The sequence below is a fragment of the Cicer arietinum genome, chromosome 2 (assembly GCF_000331145.2).
Source record: "Cicer arietinum cultivar CDC Frontier isolate Library 1 chromosome 2, Cicar.CDCFrontier_v2.0, whole genome shotgun sequence".
Classification (NCBI taxonomy): Eukaryota; Viridiplantae; Streptophyta; class Magnoliopsida; order Fabales; family Fabaceae; genus Cicer; species Cicer arietinum.
Window position 1 is genome coordinate 16,242,347 of NC_021161.2, and position 11,945 is coordinate 16,254,291.

Sequence of the window (11,945 nt, forward strand, 5' to 3'; positions counted from 1 at the left end):
AAGTGTCTAATTGTAAGGATGCTAACAAATGCATTGAAGTTTGTTATACTGAAAGTAATTTTGATGGTCAAATAAGCACATCAAAGGTTTTAAGAAGGATGCATACTCAACAAGAAGCAAGAATATTAGTTGATGGCTGAAGAGTCTCGTGAGATATGTATAAGTTCATTATATCTAAATTGAGTCATGTTCGTGTGTCAGCTACTGCAATGAAGAAATCAAATTTATTTTATTAGAGATGAAATTTCTTCTTTGGAATATATTACAATCATGAGATTTGTTATACTCCATATAAAAATAAAATAAATATAGAGATGTAATATTTTTGTGCACAAGCAAAAGTGGTATTTTATTTATATATCATGATTCTTGTAAGCACAAGAAAGGTCAATTAAAGAGAAAAAGAGCAACTTAAATAAAGGATTCCTGAATCTGAGGTGTGCTTTTGCTCATTTTTTTCTTAAGAATCTGTTAAAAAAATTATCATGTCTCATAACATACAACTAGAGTAAAACATATATTAACAAGCTAGAAGTGGTGTAATTTAGTAAGTTTATTGTTTCATATAGAACATGACATGTTTTGTGAAAAGCAATGACATGTTTCATGAAAAGCAATACTAATAGAAGCTTGGATGCGCCTATTTTGTGGCTTAACAATCCTAATTATATGTAATACACCTAGCAGCTACATTACATATTCAAAGGCGTAACTCATAAGTGATCAACAAGTGAAAGGAAACATGAGCATGCTTATCAAATAAATTTTAATTAAAATTAACTATAAAATCAACTCAAGAGAACAAATAAAGGAAATGTACTGTAGTTTTAAATTGCACTCCGCAACCGTAATTACTGAAGGTGCAAAAATACGAGAAGGGGACTTGAATTTTGTTTTATCTTATTAAAAACATATTTTCAAAAATCTGATTAAGGATACTTGAACAGATATTACAGATCATAGGCAACAATAAAACAAAGTATCAGGGCAGAGAGAAAAACATAAGAATTTATATTGGTTCACTGTCAATATGGCAGCTACGTCTAGTCCCCTCACATAAAAGGATATATCAACTAATTCAGAACCTCAATTACTACACCTGATCCTACAAGTCAGTCTCCTCAACTTTCAGCCTGAAACCTACAGAGTGTTGAGCCACTATAACACATTAACCCTACAAGTCAAGTATTCTAAACTTTCCACTTGAATACCTACAAGTGGTTGAGGCAAAATAACTACTACTAGGTTGGGTTACAAATAAGTGAAACTGGGTTCTGTTTTGCTTCTTCTAAGCAGTTTGATTACAATGAACTTCACACTAAAATAGAGCACTAAACACTAAGTAATATAAAGTAGACTGAGTGCCTTTTCTAAAACTGAAACCTTGAATTCTGAATACTTAGATAATTTTGAGTTCGTAAGGTTTTTTGGATTTTGTGTTGTATTCTTCTTTAGAAATGATCCCATTTATATAGCATGAATTAGAGTTTCAATATTGTCCCAAACAAATTCTGAGTGTATCTTCCTAGCTTGAGGTCAACAAAGATCTTCACAAAAAATAAACCTTGATAGATACAATTTGGAAATATGACCGTTGAAACTTGATTAATTCATAAATAAATCTTCAACCAAATCTTCTAGAATAATTATGTGCAATAATGTTCCAATAACGCTTAAAATAATTCTCCTTGAATCGTTTGAGCGTATCTTCCTTGTGCGAGGTCAACAAATATTTTTATAAAAAATAAACCTTGATAGATATGGTTTGGGAATACGACCGTTGAAACTTGATTAATTCTAAAACAAATCCTCAACCAAATCTTCAAGAATGATTATGTGAGAAAATGTTCAGATAGCGCTTGAAAATAATTCTCCTTGAATCTTCTAACTGTATCTTCATTGTGTGAGGTCAACAAAGATTTTTTACAAAAAAATAAACCTTGATAGATATGGTTTGGAAATATGACCGTTGAAGCTTGATTAATTTCAAATTAAAACCTTTCAACTAGATCTTCTACAATTATTATGTGCGAGAATGTCCAAATAACGTTTGAAAAGAATTCACCTTGAATCTTCTTATATACACTTGTTTAAGAGTAGTGAGATCATATTAGAATTTGTTATTCGACCATCAGAATAACAAAACAGATCATTCTTCATCAAAGCATTGACTTTCCATCAGATCTATTGACTTTCTTCATCAAGACATAATTTGATCATCATAGTTAGATGTTGTGTTGCTTGGTTTAGGTAGTTAGAGGCAAAATTGCATGACTTAGAATTAGTGAAACGGGCAATGTCACCTTCTTGCATTTCACAACATGTTGCATATTAAAGGCAACATCTTGGAGCAATTTGTACTCTTTAGAGCGAGCGGAACTTGAACTTTAGATGGAACTCGAATAAAGACTTCAGAGTTACTATAATAGGCCCTTTAGAGGCATGCTTCAAACTTTCGAGACATGCTTCAAACTTTCGAGACATGCTAAATAGATGCATGCTTCAATCTTTAGAGACAGACACACAAAAGCTTCAAAGGCACATTTGGCAAACGCTTCAGAGGCAGATGTGGGCAGATCATATGGCGTGTAATAACTAGAGTCTGAACGTTGCATTTACTTCCTGTGACTTCACTTGACTCTAATGTCTCCATTTCCTCTGATATCTTTGTTTTCTATGATGTCTTTATTTCCTCTGACATCCATTTCCTTTGAAATCATTAGTGCAATAAATGAGATCATTAGTGCAATAAATTATTCTCACAAAGTACCATTGTTATCATCAAAACATGGTGACGAATGATTCTGGTTTTAACAATTACAATTACAATCACAATATTGTAGATTTTGACGTCTCTAAAATGACATTGTAGTCGCTATTTAGACTGCATCAACCACATTTACACGTAATATAAGCAATCAATGTTTAACCACAATTGTGGATGTAAGTAATCATTGTGTAACCCAAATTGATAGGCAAGATAGAGACCATATAGGATATAAAATTGGATAACAATATGATAGGATAGTGATATGATAAACATTATCATATCATATATTTGATACATACATGATAACTAATAAGAAAACAATATTTTATTTTGTCATGTATTTGATTCATATCTCATCATGACATGATATAATATATATTGTATTTAAATAATAAAATTACCATTGTGAAAAATTATATATTAGTTTTTTTTAATTAACTTATTATATTTTAAATATTATAAATTAACAACAAAAAACAAATAAAGTAAATAAGTAATGAAATAATTTTATTTATAAAACTATCCATTGACACTACTAAATAAATGATTAATTTTTTTTCAAAAATAGCACGAGTAACCAAATAATTCTATTTTATTTGTTACAATGTAAATACAGAAATGATATATATTATATGTAAATTTCAAAAATACCCTTGTAGATAAACTATATTTATTTTAAAATTTCAATTAATTTTCATATTTTTATAGTTTTAAATACTAATTTATTAAATTATATAAAAGATAAAACTACTTTTGTGATAAAATCATAAATGTTTTTTAAATTAATTATTAATAATTTATTTTTAAGTTTAATAGAAAATTCTATTAATTATTTTATATTTATATTTGATAAGATTTACATATTTATATTTTAGATTATTTTTTAGAATTTTTTTATATTTATATTTTAGATTATATATTTTAAATTTTGTTTATATTTATATTTTGTTATATTTCAATTTTATATTTTAAATTATATTTTATAAGAGTAATTGAGTAAATTATTATTTTTATAATTGTTGAGGTAAAAATCTTTCTGATGTATGTTTTAACGACAACAAACCTTCCGAAATAAATGATTAAGTTTTATGAATGATGATCTACTAATTAGTGCACTTGAGTTTTATTTAAGGAAGATGAATTGCATTAGTGAACAAGCAAGAATCCCTTCACATCATCAAAGTTCATAACTATCTACTCAATAATGAAAGAATCTCAAAAATAATATATCATATATTAATTATTCAAGAGAATGATTATTACATCTTCAAGAATACATCTTCATTGAGAAGATAGACATCAAACATAACAAAGATCATATTAGAAGAAAATAGATCAGTTTTAAAGATCAAGGCTGCTCTGATAATTAAAACAGAAAAAACGAATATCGATATAATTTTCACAACATTAACCCAATAACATTATGGTTTACAAAGAACAAAGTCTTCTTTAATTCAAGATCGACCTAGGCTCCGAAAATCCATTAATCTACATTACAAATCACAAATATTCATTACAAAGGAACATAATTATCTATTCAAGATCGCTTTGGATAAATTCATTAATCTACATTACAAATCACAAATATTCATTACAAAGGAACATAATTATCTATTCAAGATCGCTTTGGATAAATTCATTGAAAGAAAAAAGATCAAGAAAGGCAAAGCCAAACATCAAGTGCAAACAAGCAAGATCAATCTCTAGATTGATAAAGTAACAAGTACAACCATGATAAGACACTACAGGCTGTGCATGAAATAGGAAAAAACATATAACAGCTGTCAATTACTCTTAGTTCAAGCACTTACACTAAATAGAAATGAATATCATTTTGGTTTATTATCAAGATCATTTTGGTTATTTCATTTATAGGCAGAGATAAAATGAATCATTTTTCATAGTCCATACCTTAAGATAAACACATGTCAAGACAACTCAAAACAATACTTAAGCCCAAAATTCAAGCTAAAGGCCCAAAGAAGCAAACAACATCAAAATCAATCTCCAAATTGATGAGCTATGAGCAAAGACATCCATGACAACAAGGACATTGCTTTTGCAGAAAACACATCATGTTTCTGACACAAAGGACTAACACTAGAGAGCTACTAAATCACTCATCCACATTTTTCATACAACACAAAACCATGAATATTTTGGTTTTGCAAAAGAAAATTATGGTTATTCTCTTTTAAATATAGAATTAAAACATATTATTTTCCACAGTCCAAACCACAATTTAAAGAGTATGAAGATTGCTCATATCAATGGTGAAGCCCAAAACTCGAGCTGAATGTCCAAAGGAGGAAAACAACCTCAAGATTGATCTCCAAATTAATGAATTGTGAGCAATGACGCAAGTACATTGTATTTACATTTTTATGCAGAAAAAAAATGCATAAATCTGATATAGAAAAGTACCAGACATGTGACAACTCGTTCTCATACTCATTCATGTTTTCAATCAAATCCAAAAAATATTATTCGTTTGTCAAAAATGTTCTGGACAGCAATATAAACACATGCTTAAATTGCTTTAAAACAGATCTGACACTTGGAAAGTGTGTCCAACAACTATATTCATTTTAAAATGAATATTCAAAACCTTTTATCATCTATAAATTGAAGATCAATTGAAAGATGAAGGAAAAAGTTCAATTTAAAAATCTACCAACACTTGTTCAAGTAACAACAAGTCAAAAACACTTCAAGCAAACTTTGTTGGAACTAAGTTAGTTTTACATTTAGAATTTTGATGTTAACAAAAGTATTTTATGAAAATAATATATTTGTCTTCAAAGAGTATGAAAGAAGATTCATGTAATTGAAGAATATTTGATCAACATTTGATGAAGATTTGAAGAATATTTGATCAACATTTATTGAAGATTTGAAGAATATTTGATAAACATTTAATGAAGATTTGAAAAATATTTGATCAACATTTAATGAAGATTTGAAGAATATTTGATCAACATTTAATGAAGATTTGATCATAAATTGAAGAAGAGTTTTTTTGAAAAATTTACAAACTCAATCTACACAAAATTGAAATAGATTCAATTTGAAGAGTTTATAAACTCAATTTGAACAAGATACAATTCAGAATTAAACAAGGACTAAATTGAAGCCTAAATTTTCACTATAAATAGACACTCAAGGTTGAAGGAGAAAAGTATCGAAAAGCAAAAAAGAAGAACTCAAGCTCAAAGTTCTCAATTCATCTTAGAGTTCAAAGAGAGAAACACTTGTTCAAGTTAGAAATATTTTCTAAGTGTTCTTTTCTTAGAGTGTGAGAGTTATTATTATTATCAGCTTTGTTAGAAGCAACTACTCAAGTTTCAATCTTCTGCATCCAATCTGATAGTGGTTTAGTTCCTTCTTCAATCTGGGGTTGTCAGGTTGTTAGGAGAAGACTTGACTTGTAGAGTCAAGGTGGTTGGTTCCTCAAAAGTTTGGGATTGTCAGGCTGTTTGGGAACACTTGGTTTGTAGGGTCAAGGTGGCTAGTTCCTCAAAAGTCTGGGTTTATCAGGCTGTTTAGGAAGACTGGCTTGGAGGGTCAGGTGCTTTGTAATTCAAGGTATTTAAATTAGTGGATTAAAGGCTTCTGAATGAATGGACTGGATGTAGCCAAGTAAGTGGTGAACCAGGATAAAGCCCTATGTCAAATTATTTATGCTTTCATTGTTTGCTGCTTATAAATCCAATTGCTTCTACTCCAAGTCACCAAAATCAAACTTGTTTCTTTATTTATTTATAAATTATCAAAAAGTTATCAACTTTGGCAAACACTATTCAACCCCCTTTCTCGTGTTTGCACCTTCAACTCTCATTATTATATCTTTGTATAATCATTTATTGAGTTTGTCTTTATTTATCTCAAACAAGTGTTGAGAAGTTTCAAAATCCCAAACACTTTATTATACACATCATTTGTAACTCAAGTCTATCTTTTATGTTAGATTGAGTATGTATAAAAATCCTTTCAATGTTGAAAGGTGATTGTAAAAATCCTTTTTAGATTGAAAGGTGAAGATTGTAACTGATCAAGGTGTAAAGGAGAACATTTTGGTTCTGAAGCACATAGTGAAAATCTCACGGTTGTAGGACTAGACTAGCCCGAGTTTGTTGAACTAGTATACTTTTTGTGTGCGATCTTTCTATTCCTTATCTTCTATTATTTGCACACACTAATCACACTTCATTATAAACTAATTTGTGTTATTTACTTCTAACATATCTAGAACATTCTGGACATTTTGTTTTAACCAAGATTGATCTTGAGTTCATTTTAAATTAATCACATGAATCAAAATTTAAAACAGTTACAATTGAAACCCTCATTTCTTGTGATTGACATTGCTACTTCAATTATATCATGTTGGTTTCTAACCCAACTTATATTTAAGATAGAAAATTGAATTAATGAGACATGATATAATAGAATTTTAGATTAATTTATTATATTATATTGATTTATCAAATACTGAATTCATACATAATAACTTATTGACATCATGTCCATCAAACAGACCCTAAAAGATACCAAAAACATAACAAACATCACACAAATCTCACTCAAACTCATATTAAAGATACTATTTTTGTGTGTCTAAATGTAATTAAAAAAAGAATTCAACAATTTTACACCAAAATATAACAATATAAAAAAGCTCTTCAAGGTAGCTAGATAGATATAAAAAATAAGTGATGCTCATGAGCACGATTGAAATAAAGAACAAGATTCCATCGAACAAAAAGACACAATGCTTAGTAGATTTAGTATAAAAAAAAATCGAAGGAAATGCATTCCAGTTTTGTTTTGTTTTTTTTTCTTTTTGATTTTTATTTTTTGTCTTAAAAATTATGGTAAATTTTACCATAATTAATTCTGACGAAGTCTCGAATTCAAAATAAGACGTTAAATCTAACGAGATCAAGACTTTTAAATTAAACTAATTTTGTTAAGGGACATGTTTGGTATAATATAAATGATAATGGAACTCAATGAGTTCTAAATCGACTTATGTGGTTGGAGGTAATCTAGGTTTGCATCAATCACTTTCTTTCAAAATATGATGCCATCGGATTTCAATAATATAGACGAAGTAGAAAACCTCCACTTTAACAGTTATTATTAACTAATTAATTATTATTAAAACTAAAGCTCAATATTTAGAGTAAGTCTAAAAAATTATTCTTGAAGTCTATAGATCTCTCTTTTTATTTAATTATTAAAATTTGTTTTTAAATTATTTAATAATAATTTAAACGGAGTACAGAAAATAAAATTATATTAAAACTTATTTTATATTTAGTGTTAAATTAGAAAATAAACTCAGAATAAATCCACTAAGCTACATACTGATAACACTATAATTAATTTATATTATGATAATGTTGAATTATTTTGTCAATTTTTTTTCACTAACTTAATTTGTCTTGTTTATTTTTATTTTATGTATACAATAAAAGTTTAATGAAGTCGGAGACATGTGCGATCTCAATCTGACAGCTCATCCTCTCCATCAATAAATTTTGGAAAAGAAAACAAGACTTATGGTTTTGGAAATAAGACTTCCTAGGAGCGTGAGAGACTAATAACACAGCAACCAACAACGACAAAGTTTGGAATACAACGAGAGCATTCTAATCGGATGGGACATATATTAAATGCTAGACTTAGTTGCAATCGCCGCCAGCCATCGCTTGAATATCTACAAGATCCCTCACATGAATCTTTAGAATGACTCATATTTTTTTATTCTTGCATTTTAGTTAATCGCAGGTCTGAAATAATATTTGGTTATAAATAATTTTAATATTCTCATGTTGGATCTAGATGATTATATTTTATAGGTTTAATTATTCTATTAGTTCCTGAATTTTTTTAAATAAAGTTTTTACTAAGAAAATTGTAAATAAAATTGCTCAATTAATATAGTTTTTAATTAAATTCTTCTGTTTTATCATAGTTAGTAAACTGTTAGTCAATATTGACGTAGACGATGACATACATCTTAATTCCACATTATCGTTATTTTCATAGTATTATTTACTCTACCTCTTCAGACTTTGAGTATTCTTTCTCCAGCCTATCTAGGTTTTACAAGTATTATTTACTCTGTCTCTTCAAGCATTAAGTATTATTTCTCCAACCTTTTTAGGCTTTACAAGTATTATTTACTCAGCCTCTGTATTCTTTGAGTATTCTTTCTCTAGCCTTTCCAAACTGTTGTCGTCAAAACCATTCTTCAACATTATGACAAACTGTCGTTGAGGTTCATGAGTGTTGTTGTCACTAACGGGATAATTTACATTAGTTCAAGTTTGATTTTAAATTGACACAAAGTTTATTTCTAGGATTCTAACTCTCATCGAGAGGATGTTACATATTCAATCCTATATTCGTTCAAGTGTATGAAAATACTTTGACTGATTTATATCAATTTTAGTTTGTGTTTGATGTAACACAAAGTATGATTCGAGGATTCTAACATTCATTGAGAAGATGCTACATATTCAATCTAATATCAATTCAAGTGTATGGTTGATTGTTCTTCACAGAAGGGACTTGTGTCCTTCATGGCATGGCCTTGTGTCCTTCATCATGGTGTTTCATTTGAATTTAGCAATAGATCTGTTGAGAATAATTATAACCATTAAACATTAACTAAAACTTAGAATTTCTTTAAGTATTTTGATTTCAGTTTGGCTGGAGCAAAATGTTCTTGATTAGAGGCACATAACAATCAGAAGCATAATTTCTTGACCAAAAGCAAGAACACCAGAATCATGATTTCTTGACCATTGGCAAGAACATCAGAAACATGATTTCTTGACCAGAGACAGGAACACTAGAAGCACGAGTACTAGATGTATACTTTCTTGATAAGAAGCATGGGTACCAGAAGTATACTTTATTGACCAGAAACACGAGTACCAGAAGCAGGCTTACTTGACCAGAGGAAAGAACATCAGAAGCATGATTTTTTTTACTAGAGGCAATGACCATAAGTAGTATTAATTGAGCAAAAGTGGTGTTGATAATAAGAGGCAGATAATCATAGACAATGATATCAAAGGCAATGCATTCCTTGTCTGCATCAGATCTTTTCATCTTGTCAAAGCATTGACTTTTACTAGAGACATTGACTTTTTTCCAACATTGTCTATTTACTGGATGTAATACCCCAAATTTTATAATAAATTATTTCATTTATATTATAAGATTTTAAAGAACTAATTTAGTACTGCATGTGTTTAGAATATGTGTTGATATATAATTACGATTAATTTTCCTTACATGTGTATTTGCTAGTGTGATAATTTTATAGATATTTAATTTAATGAATAAGATAAATTGTTAATATTGTATTTATTTATTCTATCTAATTATTTTTGTGAAAATTACTTGTATTGTAATATAAGTATTTTGGAGAATAATATTTTAACTATTATGGATGAATAGAATGAGTGATTAATATCATTTTATTTTGAACTTAAATTATAGAAATATAAGTTTGAGTCATATTGTTGTCAACACCCCTTATATTTTCTGCTTCAGCTTGTTTTTTTATTGGGCTTTTGCTGATTTTGTACTCCATTTTACCCAAATCACATGCATATTTCTCGTTCCTACAACCTTGCGCCGTCGCCAATAATAGTTCATCACCATCTTCACCAATTTCTTCCATTTTATGGTTGAATAACTCATCACAATTTATTCCCCATCAATCATCTTCATCAAGACCTATTATATGAGACTCCCATAGTAAAAAACAAGCCACAACACATCTCAAACAACAACTACATGTGAGTTTTTTCTACAACCGTGAGTGCCGTCAAGGCCTCCAACCACCATATTTGAAATCACCTCGACTCCTTTATCTACGAGGAGAACCACAACCAAAACAACCATTCGGGAACAAATCGAAAATTCAAACCATCGCCTTCAAACCTCGATTTTGGTCACTATGGTGTTGATCCAAAATAACGAAGACCAGTTTTGTGATCTATGCGTCAAGAGCTTCGTCCTACAATATTTGTTTTTCAATTAAAGCAAAATCTATGAAAACTTATTGTCGTCACCGTTACGGTAAGTGTTTTTCGACGAACCTCACATCCAACGTTCATTATGTTTCAACGGTTTCAACCGTTCATGTTAATTAAAGTTAGACATTGATGTGCTTTTATTTTTGGAATTCCATCATTGTGGTTGTTATCCATAAGCGCAGTTTCGATTTGTTCGTATGCGTTCCAATTATTCTATGGACTCGTCCTCAAATAATTGTACCTCTGGGTTTCTATTGCTATTTTGTTGCTAAAACTTATTAGTCAAAGCAGGTATGGAGTGCGAATGAGATCGAATTCATGAGTGTAAATTAAGCGAGATGAACGGAAAAACCGTATTTCCCATAATTCATTCGAGGCTTGCTACGTATGGATGACACGTGAATTTGATAAGGTTAAAATGTGAGTTAGAAACTCTTATAGGGTGTTGTTTGATTAGATTTTGAAGATCGTGTGGTAGTTAAATTATTGTAGAATTGTGTATTTGACGTATTCTGATATGTTTATATTTATCCTTGATATTGTTATATCATATATATTGTGATGAATTGTAATTATTTGCATTGCAATTGACGTGATGTGTGTGAATGATCTAGTATTATTATATGTCAGTGAAAATCTTGTATTGTTGGAGCTTGTATATCATGATGATACATTTTGGATGTAATATATAACTATGGGAATATGCATTGATGATGTGTACTTGTTGACTTATGATGTTACCACCTTGATGAATATGATGAAATGCATATTGTGTTTAATTGAATAGTGATGAATTTGACCTGTTTCAATGATGATTCTCTTAATGGAGTGAGTAGTCTAGGCTAACGAGGGGAGAATCTGGATGTTATTTGTTTGATGTGGAGATTATCTTGTCATCATATAGGTAGGACGTGACAAGCCTAACGATTTTGGGGAAGTACAATTGAATGAGGTTGATCGTGGCGGTCTGCTGTTGAGCCTTAAGGCAAGATTGTTAGACCTTGGAGGTATTCGGATGGAGAATTCCTAGTTGACTTGGAGGTAGCACTCCAAATGTCGGGAGCTACCATGCAATACACGTTTACCTCGTATGTCGTGTATATGTGCCTCGGGTT

At 29.7% G+C, this 11,945-nt stretch overlaps 1 long non-coding RNA gene across 1 annotated transcript; it reads left to right on the forward strand.

Annotated features, from left to right (window-relative positions):
* Positions 1-10,302: 10,302 nt before the first annotated feature.
* On the forward strand, positions 10,303-11,562 carry LOC140919272 (uncharacterized). The gene is made up of 2 exons (XR_012161883.1): positions 10,303-10,873; positions 11,122-11,562. It is a non-coding gene; the product is annotated as an uncharacterized lncRNA (long non-coding RNA).
* Positions 11,563-11,945: the final 383 nt, after the last annotated feature.